This window comes from Microcaecilia unicolor, chromosome 10 (assembly GCF_901765095.1).
Source record: "Microcaecilia unicolor chromosome 10, aMicUni1.1, whole genome shotgun sequence".
Classification (NCBI taxonomy): domain Eukaryota; kingdom Metazoa; phylum Chordata; class Amphibia; order Gymnophiona; family Siphonopidae; genus Microcaecilia; species Microcaecilia unicolor.
Genome location: NC_044040.1, coordinates 202,085,903 through 202,097,336, shown reverse-complemented (window position 1 = coordinate 202,097,336; position 11,434 = coordinate 202,085,903). Strand labels below are relative to the sequence as shown.

The window sequence follows — 11,434 nt, the reverse complement described above, 5'->3', positions numbered from 1 at the left end:
TCCTGGTTTCTTCTGCTAATGTTGCTCCTGTTCTGGGTTTCCTATGTCAGTTGAACAGGGGGAAAGGGAAATGGGACTTGATATATACTGCCTTTCTGAGTTTTTTTGCAACTACATTCAAAGAGGTTTACATATATTCAGGTACTTATTTTGTACCAGGGGCAATGGAGGGTTAATTGACTTGTCCAGAGTCACAAGGAGCTGCAGTGGGAATCGAGCTCAGTTCCCCAGCATCAAAGTCCACTGCACTAACCACTAGGCTATTCCTTGTGTTTTAGGTTTATATTTCAGCCCAGGGGCGTATCTGAACTGCGGCGGTAGGGGGGGCCAGGGCCAGAGTGAGGGGGCACATTATAGCCCCCCCCCCGCCGCCGCAGCCGCTGCCATTGCCGATCCCCCTCCCCCCAGCTGCTACCATTTCCAACCCTCCCCCTCCGTTGCTTGCCTCCCTTCGCTGGCGGGGGACCCCAACCCCCGCCAGCCGAGGTCCGCGTCCTCCTGCCGCTGCCGGCTGCCTTTGGTCCTTTCATTTGTCCATTGAAGCTGGCGCCGACGAAAGTTTCTTTTGACTCTGACGTCGCTGCACGTTGTACGTGCAGGACATCAGACTCAGAAACATTTTCTGAGCCTGACGTCCTGCACGTACAACGTGCAGCGACGTCAGACTCAAAAGAAACTTTCGTCGGCGCCAGCTTCAATGGACAAATGAAAAGGACCAAAGGCAGCCGGCAGCGGCAGGAGGACGCGGACCTCGGCTGGCGGGGGTTGGGGTCCCCCGCCAGCGAAGGTAGGCGAGCAACGGAGGGGGAGGGTTGGCAGCGGTAGGGGGGGTCCAGGGCGAAATCTGGCGGGGGGCCCAGGCCCCTGAGGCCCCACGCAGATACGCCCCTGTTTCAGCCTACCCTTGGGGTACACATGGTGGTGACAGGTCTCTCCCCCCTTCCCTCTCTTGCTGCTTTCTCTCCAGTTTCCATTCTCACAGAGGGGTGTGCGTGTTTTTTTTTAAGGCGTCAACAGAGACTACAGTTTGAGGCTGCTGTGACTTTATTGATCAGGGGGTTCTTTCAGTAGTCCTTCTGGGCAGCACTTGTGTTTCACACAGAGAAGCTGGTAAGATTTAGTGGCACCAGTGTATGCAGATTTTTTTTGGAGTGAGTACCACTGTAAATTCTCCTACCTCATTGGGTTTGCTGACTCAGTTTTATTTTAGCTTGTGTTGTAACGGTGGCTGAGATAGTTAAACGCTGCTCTTGCTGTAGGATGCGAAGAGCTGCATTGGGGCAGTGTGTTTGTTTTTTTTCGGCCACTACTGAGTCAGATAGTGCCATGGGACTTGTGGAGCCCTTGGTTTCCTGTGCGAGGGAGTTGGCTTTGTGGTTTCCACAGGATTCAGTTGCTTCTGTTTCTTCAGTTTATGGCGGCCATTTCAGATTCCTGCAATTTTGTGCCTGCGAGTGAGAGCAGTGCTGCCGGTGCTTTCCCTTCTGGGTCAGTCGGGTTTACATTCAGCTCTGCCTCCATTGGCAGGTACTTCCGCTCAGGATATGTTTTCCCCAGAATTTATTTCCTTGTCATCAAGCAGATGAAGCCATCACGTATGGGTTGTGTCCATCAACCAGCAGGAGGAGATAGAGAGCACTCAACTTTTCACAGTGCCTCATGGCCAGCCAGCTCCACTGCCTCTTCAGTATTCTCTATCTCCCCAAGCAGGGTGGCTGCAGCTTCTTCGAGCTCCATCAAAAATCTGCCTGGGGGTGGCTCCTGGCTTGCCCGTTGTTAGCCAGGGTGTTTAGAGGCTATAGCAGCTTCACTTTGAAGGCACATAGGTCAGCCCTTTCCCTTCCTTACCCATGCCCCGTGGATGTGGACATAGCTTGCTTTTTCCCTGTCCCTTTCCCACTCAGTGGATGCGGCACAATGGTTCACCTTTCCCACTCATCTGAGCCTCCGAGTTCTTATTACCTCTGCTTTCCTCACAGCGTAAAAAAAAAAAAAAAAATGGAACAGAGGTTTTCCTTTGATTCTTCTATGGGGACCGGAGCTGTGATATTCGGTCCGGTGAGGTAAGAGTGTTTTTCTAAACTCCTCCGGTAGGCCCGCAATCGTTTTTGGCGCGAAACCGCCATTTTGAATTTTCATGCTGTTTTCAGCGATGGCTGCAGAGAATGTAAAGCGCTGTTCCCGGTGTGGCAAGCGCAAATCAGCAGCGGGGCTCTGTAAATCATGCGTAAACAGGTGTAAGAGCCGGCCCAAGCATGGCGAGAGATGATTCTTCCAGCTCAGAGCTGGCAGCGGACGCCATTTTGAATTCTCCACATGATGCGGCCTCTGTAGAGACGGAGAGCCCTGAGCCTGGGGGGGGGAGACCTCAAATTGAGGCTATTCAGGGAGCGGCTAGCCCCGGACGGGATCTGGGTGCCCAGGGCGAGTTTTTCTCCCCTGATTTTTGTTGTTATTGCATAAAGCATACATGCTGAAAAGAGCTCTCCCTCAAGGGTCGTTTGAGGCCCCTTCTATTGTCGTCGTTCCCCCCCCCCCCCCCCCCCCCCCCCCCCGGGTGGATTCTGGCCTGGGACTTAGCCCGCTGAGGCTATTTTCCCTGATAATTGGCATAAAGAAAAGCGAAGAAGGCTATTCCCTTTCAGAGTGTGGTGCCACCTCCTCACCCCCCCCCCCCCCCCCCCCCCCCCCCCCGTGGTCGGGCTGTGAGGATCCGGAGAGTTCTGGCAGGCCTTCGTGGTCTAAGGAACCAGAGTCAGGTGCAGAATTACCACAGGATCTGGATGATCCCTCCGCGTTGAGGATTTTCCACCGTGATGAGCTGCCAGCACTTATTTCAGATGCCCTACAGGTCCTTTCTATTGAAGAGCCTGACAGTGGCACGGCTTCCTCTGTGAATCCTAGGATGGCTAGTACCAAAAAGCCTGCTCGAGCCTTTCCTTTGCATGACTCCATCCAAGAGCTTATTTCCGTTCAGTGGGCTGACCCCGAGGGACCTTTGAAAGTTTCCAGGGCTAAGGGGTAATTATACCCTCTGCGTGAGGAGCATTTGGCTCGCTTTGCAAGGCCTAAAGTAGATGCCCTAGTCACTGCGGTGACAAAGAGAACTACCCTCCATGTGGAAGGAGGAGTTGCCCTGAAGGATATACAAGACCGTAGGCTGGAAGCAGCACTTAAACGGTCCTTTGAAATTGCAGGTCTTACTGTTCAGGCGTCTGCATGCAGTTGTTATGCTGCTAGAGCCTGCCTGGCTTGGTTGCAACAGGCAGTGGAACAGCCCGGAGATGGAGCGGAGCCCTTCTCGGATGTGGCTCCGCGGCTGGAGTCGGCCTTGTCCTTTTTGGCTGATGTCCTTTATGATATTGTCAGAGCTTCGGCTAAACAAATGGCAGTAGTAGTGGCGGCTCGCCGTCTTATTTGGCTACGACATTGGGCAGCGGACATGGCCTCTAAGCAAAGGTTGGTGAAGTTGCCCTTTCAAGGCCTTCTCCTATTTGGTGGCGAGTTGGGGAAAAAAAAATTGTTAAAGGCCTGGGAGATCCTAAACCCCAGCGCTTGCCCGAAGATAGGCCGAGGCCTTCCTCCAAGGGCCAGACGGTCCACTCCTCTTATAGGCCTCGCTTCCATGAAGCTTGAAGGTACCGCCCGGGGCGTTCTGCTGGGTTCACTTCTCGTGCCCGTTTTTTCAGCAGAGGAACTCCTTTCGCTCGGACAAGCGTTCCGCAGCCACCGGCTCTAGGCCTGGAGTTCAGGGGCGACCCTCTCAATGATGGTGCGCCGGCCCCCTCCTCGCTTCCTGTCATCGGAGGACGTCTTTCCCTCTTTGCCGAGGAGTGGGCCAATATTTCCTCAGATCAGTGGTTTCTGGACCTGATCAGAGATGGCTACAGAATAGAATTCAACGCCCCAGTAAGAGACGTGTTTGTGGAGTCCCGATGCGGTTCTGCCGCCAAACGGGCAGCGGTAGAGGAGACTTTGCAAGGTCTGATTCAGTTAGGGGCCGTGTCCCCGGTATCTTCCGCCGAACACGGCTACGGCCGATACTCCATCTACTTTGTGGTGCCGTGAAAAGGTGGGTCTTTTCGCCCTATTTTGGACTTAAAAGAATTAAACAAGTCCCTGAGAGTGCGGCATTTCCACATGGAAACCCTGCGCTCCGTCATTGCTGCGGTACAGACAGGAGAGTTTCTCACGTCTCTAGACCTGAAAGAAGCTTACTTGCACATACCAATTTAGCCCCCGCACCAGAAGTTTCTGAGGTTTGCGGTGTTGGGAAAACATTTCCAGTTCCGGGCCTTGCCTTTTCGAAGGTAATGGTGGTAGTAGCTGCTTTGCTCAGGCGAGAAGGTATCAGGGTTCACCCGTACCTAGACGACTGGCTCATCAGAGCAGACTCTGTAACAGAGAGCTATCAAGCTACAGCCAGAGTGGTCTCAGTACTTCAATCTCTAGGCTGGGTCGTCAATATGGCCCAAAGTCACCTGACCCCCTCGCAATCTCTAGAATATTTGGGGGCCAGGTTCGACACAGACTCGGGCTATGTATACCTACCCGAGCTAAGGCGGTGCAAGCTTCAGGATCAGGTCCGTCTGCTCCTGAGGATGTCCCGCCCGCAAACTTGGGACATTGTCCAGCTGCTGGGATCGATGACAGCCACATTGAAAGTGGTGTCCTGGGCGAGAGCGCACCTGAGACCTCTACAGTATTCCCTACTTCAAAGATGGTCCCCAGTTTCTCAGGATTATCAATGCAGAATTTCTTGGCTCCCTGCGGCCCGACTCAGCATGGAGTGGTGGCTCTCAGACAGCATGCTGCGGCGAGGAATGCCGCTGGTGCTCCCCGATTGGTGTCTAGTAGTGACAGATGCCAGCCTGAAGGGCTGGGACGCACATTGCAAGGGGAAGCATGCCCAGGGTCTATGGACACCCGAGGAGTCGGAGTGGTCCATCAACCGCCTGGAGTTGAAAGCGGTGTTTCAGGCGCTTCTGGCCTTTCAAGTGACCCTGGAAGGATTGGCTGTCAGAGTGATGTCGGACAACACGACAGCAGTGGCCTACATAAATCGACAAGGCGGCACTCAGTGCAGAGCACTGGCTGCGCAGGCCGAACAGATTTGCCACTGGGCCGAGCTGCATCTTCAGTTTCTGTTGGCAGCTCACATTGCAGGTCAGAGCAACGTGCAAGCTGATTATCTAAGCAGGCATCAGATCGATCCAGCAGAATGGGAACTAGCAGACGAAGTATTCCTGCAGATATGTGCCAAATGGGGCAAGCCCGTGATGGATCTTATGGCGACAAGTTCCAATGCCAAAGTCCCGTGCTTCTTCAGCAGACGGAGAGATCCTCGCTTAGCAGGGTTGGATGCCTTGACTCAGCCCTGGCCTCTGTGGCCCTTGATAGGGCGCGTGCTCCTGCGGATTCAGCTGCACCCAGGAGAAGTGGTCCTCATCGCCCCGGATTGGCCCAGGAGGCCTTGGTATGCGTACCTCCGACAGATGCTAGTGGAGGCTCCCCTTCCTTTACCTCTGGTACCGAACCTGTTGTCACAGGGCCCGGTAGCCATGGAGGACGCCTGCCGCTTTGGTCTTATGGCATGGCAATTGAGGGACAAAGGCTATTCAAACAGTCATTTCCACTTTCCTGCAGGCACGCAAGGGTTCCACTTCCGTGGCTTATGCCAGGAGTTGGCGCCAGTTTGAGTCTTGGTGTGCTTCAAAAGCGATCACACCCATGCGGGCTCCTGTCTCGCCGATATTGGACTTTTTGCAGGATGGTGTACAAATAGGCTTGGCCTTTAATTCCCTGTGGGTGCAAGTGGCAGCGTTGGCCTCCCTTCGTGGTAAGGTTGAAGGCGTGTCTTTAGCTGCTCATCCAGATGTGGCACGGTTTCTTAGTGGGGTGCTTTGGCTATGGCCTTTCGTGTGAGCACCCTGTCCAGCTTGGAACCTGGGGCTAGTTTTGAAGGCCCTGCAGGCTTCTCCTTTTGAGCTGCTTTGGCGAGCATCGGAGAAAGATTTGATACTAAAGGCCGTTTTTCTTGTGGCCATTACTTTGGTGAGACTGGTGTCAGAGCTCCAGGCGCTGTCCTGTAGAGACCCATTTCTGCAATTCTCAGAGTCCGGGGTCATGGTTCGGACCGTGCCTTCCTTCATGACTAAGGTGGTTTCAGCGTTTCACCTAAACCAGCCTATTTTCTTGCCCTCCTTTGATAAGGAGGAGTTTCCAGAATCTTTTGGGCAGTTGCACCTGTTGGATGTGCGCAGGACTCTGCTGCAGTATCTGCGAGTTACTATCTCTTTCAGGATCTTTGATCATCTGTTTGTTTGCTATCAGGTCCTCGCAGAGGGTCTCCAGCGTCTAAAGCCACTATTGCCCGCTGGCTCAAAGAAACTATCTTTTCAGCTTATCTGCTTGCCGGCTGGTCTCCGCCTGTAGCCTTAAGTCGCATTCTACCAGAGCGATTTCTTCCTCTTGGGCTGAAACTGGAGCACTCTCTCGTCAAGAGATATGCAGTGCAGCATCATGGGCTTCTAAGCTCTCTTTTGCCCGACATTACAGGCTGGATGTGGCTGCTAGGAGGGATGCGTGTTTTGGAGCACAAGTGCTAGCGCGTGGTGTGACCTGTTCCCACCCTATATAGGGATTGCTTTGTTACATCCCATACGTAATGGCTTCATCTGCTTGATGACAAGGAAGGGAAAATTAGGTTCTTACCTTGGTAATTTTCTTTCCTTTAGTCATAGCAGATGAAGCCATGAGCCCTCCCTGTATGATTGTCTGTATGCTGTGAATCTGTTTCAGGTTCTGTTCTTGTTTCCTGAAGTTCCTTCCTTGGGAGAAAATTGGAAAACAGTATTCAGGATTCATGTTCACTATAGGAGGATGAGTCCATTCCCTCCAGTTTGTTTTGGAGGATGAGTTTATTCCCTCCAGGAGGTTGCGTGTATCCCCTCCAGTTATACAATAAGGAGGACGAGTTTATTCCCTCCAGGAGGATGTGTTCATTCCCTCCTTTTGAGTTCATACCCTTGTTAAGGGGCCATCGTTCGCTGTGAGGAAAGTTCATGTTATTCCCATTGCGGTTTGCCATACTGCTTTGGAAGCTTCAAATACTGAAGAGGCAGTGGAGCTGGCTTGCCATGAGGCACTGTGAAAAGTTGAGTGCTCTCTATCTCCCCCTGCTGGTTGATGGACACAACCCATACGTAATGGCTTCATCTGCTATGACTAAAGGAAAGAAAATTACCAAGGTAAGAACCTAATTTTCCCTTATTGCATCAAGCATATCTTCTTAAATGCTCTCAGCCTACCTCTGTCTCAGTAACCTGTACTGCCTCTGCAATCGGACATGCCATTTAAAAGAGGTGTGTGGAACAGGTGTCTGAATTTGAATATGTTTCTCCTCTCGTCTTCTGAAGGTGGTAAATTGGCAGCTTCATTTCATTCTGTTGTGCCTGAGATTCAGGAGGAGGGAGAACCGCTGCCAGGTGAGGTAGATGATCCTATGATTGCATGTTTCATAAGGAGGAACTGGCCTCCTTTAATAACTACAGCTTTAGAAGCCCTTAATATCTCCTCTCCTTCCTCTCAGCTCTCTGCCTGTTTCTTCTTCCAATCCTATGATGGCTCCTATTATGGCAAGCACTAAGATGCTTCCCAAATCCTTCCCAGTACATAGGGGTACGCGGAAGTGGGATTCTGCGCAGTGGTCCTCTCCGAATGTCAGTCTAAAGGTAGCCAGGGCAATGTCCCACCTCAACCCATCTCTCTGAATGAATTAGAAAAACCTTCAGCTACTTAAGGATGATCCTGTAGTGGTGGCAGTGATTAAGAGGACCACACTCCCTGTAGAGGGTGGTATTGCTCTTAAGGACATCCAAGACAGAAAGCTGGAAACCGCCTTTAAGCTCTTGGTAGAAATTTGAAATCTCAGCTCTTCGCTGCAAGCAGCTGTTCCTTGTCATCAAGTAGATGAATCCATTTCGAAATGGCTTGTGTCCACCTTCCAGCAGGGGGAGATAGAGAGCACTGAAACTATAGTGCCTCTTGGCCAGCTAGCTCCATCTGCCTCTCAGTATTCTGTATCTCCCCAGTAGGGTGGATGCAGCTTATTCAGCTTCTTCAGAAATCTGCCTGGGGTGGCTCCTGTGCTTTGGTCAGTTGTAGCAGGGGTGTTGTGGCTGGTGGTGCCCACTTTAAAGGCACATAGGTTTGCCCTTTCCCTGCCTTTCCCACACTCTTCTATGTGGATGCAGGCACATTGGTTTGTCCTTTCCCTGCCTTTCCCACTCTCCTGTACCTCCGGAGTGCCTCTGTAGCTGTTGCCTCTAACTTTCCTCACAGCATTAAAAAAAAAAAAAAAAAAAAAAGTGACGCGCTTGTTAGCGCTGCGATTCTGAGGCTTCCTTCTGTTTGTGCAGCGTGACCAGAGCTCTGGGACTCGGTCTGGTGAGGTAAGAGAGTCTTGTAGCTCTTCCGGGGAGGGTCCGCGATCGGGATGTTTTTGGTGCAATCCGCCATTTTGAAATTTTCTGCTGTTTTTGGCGATGGCTGTGGAGGTTAAGCGCTGCTCACTTTGTGGCAAGCGCAGATCCGCAGCGGGGCCCTTTAAATCATGCTCTTCAGACGTCAGGGCCAGCCCAAGCATGGCGAGCGATGTTTCTTCCCGCTTGGTGGAGCTGGCAGTGGGCGCCATCTTGGATGCGCCGCATGGCTGGACCCCCGCAGGAGCGGAGGGGTCTGAGGCCGGAGGGGAGCCTCGGATGGAGGCTACCAGAGGAGCTGTTTACCCCGGATTGGAAACGGGAGGCCAGGGTGAGCCTTTCTCCCCTGAGTTTGTGTTGCTTTTACATAAAGCGTTCATGTTAAAAAGAGCTCTGCCGCAGATGTCTGTCGCTGAGTTGCTACCTGGTTCCCCTCTGGTGGAGGCTGGCCTGGGATTGCCATCAGGCATTTTTTCCCCAGACAGTTGGCTGCAAGACAAGCGCAGAAGGGTAAATTCCCCTTCAGAGAGTGGCACCCCCCCCCCCCCCCCCCCCCCGTGGTCGGGCTGTGGGGATTCTGAGGGGTCTGGCAGGCCTTCGTGGTCTGAAGAGCCAGAGGCAGGTGTAGGATTGCCACTGGATCCAGATGATCCCATTGCGGTTAGGATTTTCCACCACGAGGAGCTGCCAGCGCTTATTTCTGATGCCTTACAGGCTCTCTCTATTGAAGATCCTGTGATGGGCGAAGCCTTCTCTGGTAATCTGAGGTTGGCAAGTACTAAGAAGCCTGCTCGAGCCTTTCGTTTGCATGACTCTATCCAAGAGCTTATTTCGGCTCAATGGGCTGACCCTGAGGGGCCTTAGAAAGTTGCCAGGGCAATGGGGCACTTATACCCGCTCAGTGAGGAGCACTTGGCACGCTTGGCCGTGCCTAAAGTGGATGCCCTAGTCACAGCTGTGATGAAGAAGACTACCCTCCTAGTAGAGGGAGGGGTCGCCCTGAAGGACATGCAGGACTGACGTCTGGAATCAGCAATGAAATAGTCCTTTGAGATTTCAGGCCTAGCCTTACGGGCATCTGTGTGCAGTTATTATGCTGCTCGAGCCTGCCTCTCTTGGTTGCAACAAGCAGTGGAACAGCCCGGGGATGGAGCGGAGCCCCTTGCGGAGGTGGCACTGCTGATGGAGTCGGCCTTGTCATTTTTGTCTGACGCACTCTTATGATCTGGTCAGAGCTTCGGCTAAACAGATGGCTGTGGCGGTGGCTGCTCACCGCTTTCTATGGCTACGGCATTGGGCGGCTGACATGGCCTCTAAGCAAAGGTTGGTGAAGTTGCCCTTTCAAGGCCTTCTCCTATTTAGTGAGGAGTTGGAGAAAATTGTTAAGGGCCTGGGGGATGCTAAACCCCAGCCCTTACCCGAGGATAGGCCATGGCCTTCTTCCAAGGGTCAGGCGGTTCCCTCCTCTTCCAGACCTCGCTTCCGTGAAGCTAGAAGGTACCGCCCGGGGCGTTCTGCTGGTTTTACTTCGTGTGCCCGTTTTCAGCAGAGGAACTCCTTTCGCTCGGACAAATGTTCCGCAGCGGCCGGCTCAAGGCCTGGAGTTCATGGGCGACCCTCTCAATGATGGTGCGCCGGCCCACTCATCGATTCCTGCAGTGGGAGGACGTCTTTCCCTCTTTCTCGAGGAATGGGTCAAGATTACCTCAGATCAGTGGGTTTGAACCTGATCAGAGATGGCTACAGATTAGAATTCAATGCCCCAGTGAGAGACGTGTTTGTGGAGTCCCGATGCGGCTCTGCCGTCAAACGGGCGGCGGTAGAGAAGACCTTGCAAGGTTTGTTGCACCTCGGGGCTTTGGTCCCTGTGCCTCCCGCCGAGATTGGCTACGGTCGTTACTCCAGTTATTTTGTGGTGCCGCGAAAAGGAGGGTCTTTTCGGCCCATCCTCGACTTAAAGGAACTCAACAAGTCACTAAGAGTGCAGCATTTTTGCATGGAAACCCTGTGCTCCGTCATTGCGGCGGTACAGCCAGGAGAGTTTCTCACGTCTCTGGACCTGAAAGAAGCTTACTTGCACATTCCTATTTGGCCCCCGCACCACCGGTTTCTCCGGTTTGCGGTGTTTGGAAACCTTTCCAGTTTTGGGCTTTGACTTTTGGCCTCGCCACAGCTCCCCGAACCTTTTCCAAGGTAATGGTGGTAGTAGCTGCCTTTCTCAGGCGAGAGGGTATCCGGGTTCACCCGTACCTTGACGACTGGCTCATCAGAGCGGACTCTGCAGAAGAGTCATCATGTAACAGCCAGAGTGGTCTCAGTACTTCAATCTGTGGGCTGGGTCGTCAGTATACCCAAAAGTCACCTGACCCCTTCTCAATCTCTAGAATATTTGGGGGTCCAGTTCGACACAGCCTCGGGGTTTGTCTTTCTACCCGAGCAAAGGCGGTGCAAGCTTCAGAACCAGGTCTCTCTGCTCCTGAGGATGCCTCGCCCGCGAGCTTGGGACATAGTCCAGCTGTTGTGGTCGATGACGCCCACCTTGGAAGTGGTGCCATGGGCGAGAGCGCATCTGAGATCTCTGCAGTGTTCCCTGCTTCAACGATGGTCTCCAATATCTCAAGATTACCAGCGCAGACTCACATGGCTCCCTGTGGCCCGGCTCAGTATGGAGTGGTGGCTCTCAAGACAGCATGTTGCGGCGAGGAATGCCGCTAGCACTTCCCTCTTGGTGCCTGGTGGTAACAGATGCCAGCCTGCAGGGCTGGGGAGCACATTGCCAGGGAAGGCATGCCCAGGGTTTCTGGACACCTGAGGAGTCAGAGTGGTCCATCAATCGCTTGGAGTTGAAAGCGATATTCCAGGTACTTCTTGCCTTTTACACGACCCTGGAGGGACTGGCTGTCAGAGTTCTGTCGGACAATACGACAGCAGTGGCCTACATAAATCGACAA

At 53.1% G+C, this 11,434-nt stretch overlaps 1 protein-coding gene across 1 annotated transcript in view; it reads left to right on the top strand.

Annotated features, from left to right (window-relative positions):
• The window catches only part of TBL1XR1 (transducin beta like 1 X-linked receptor 1), a 405,824-nt gene that overhangs the window by 155,500 nt on the left and 238,890 nt on the right, over positions 1–11,434 (top strand).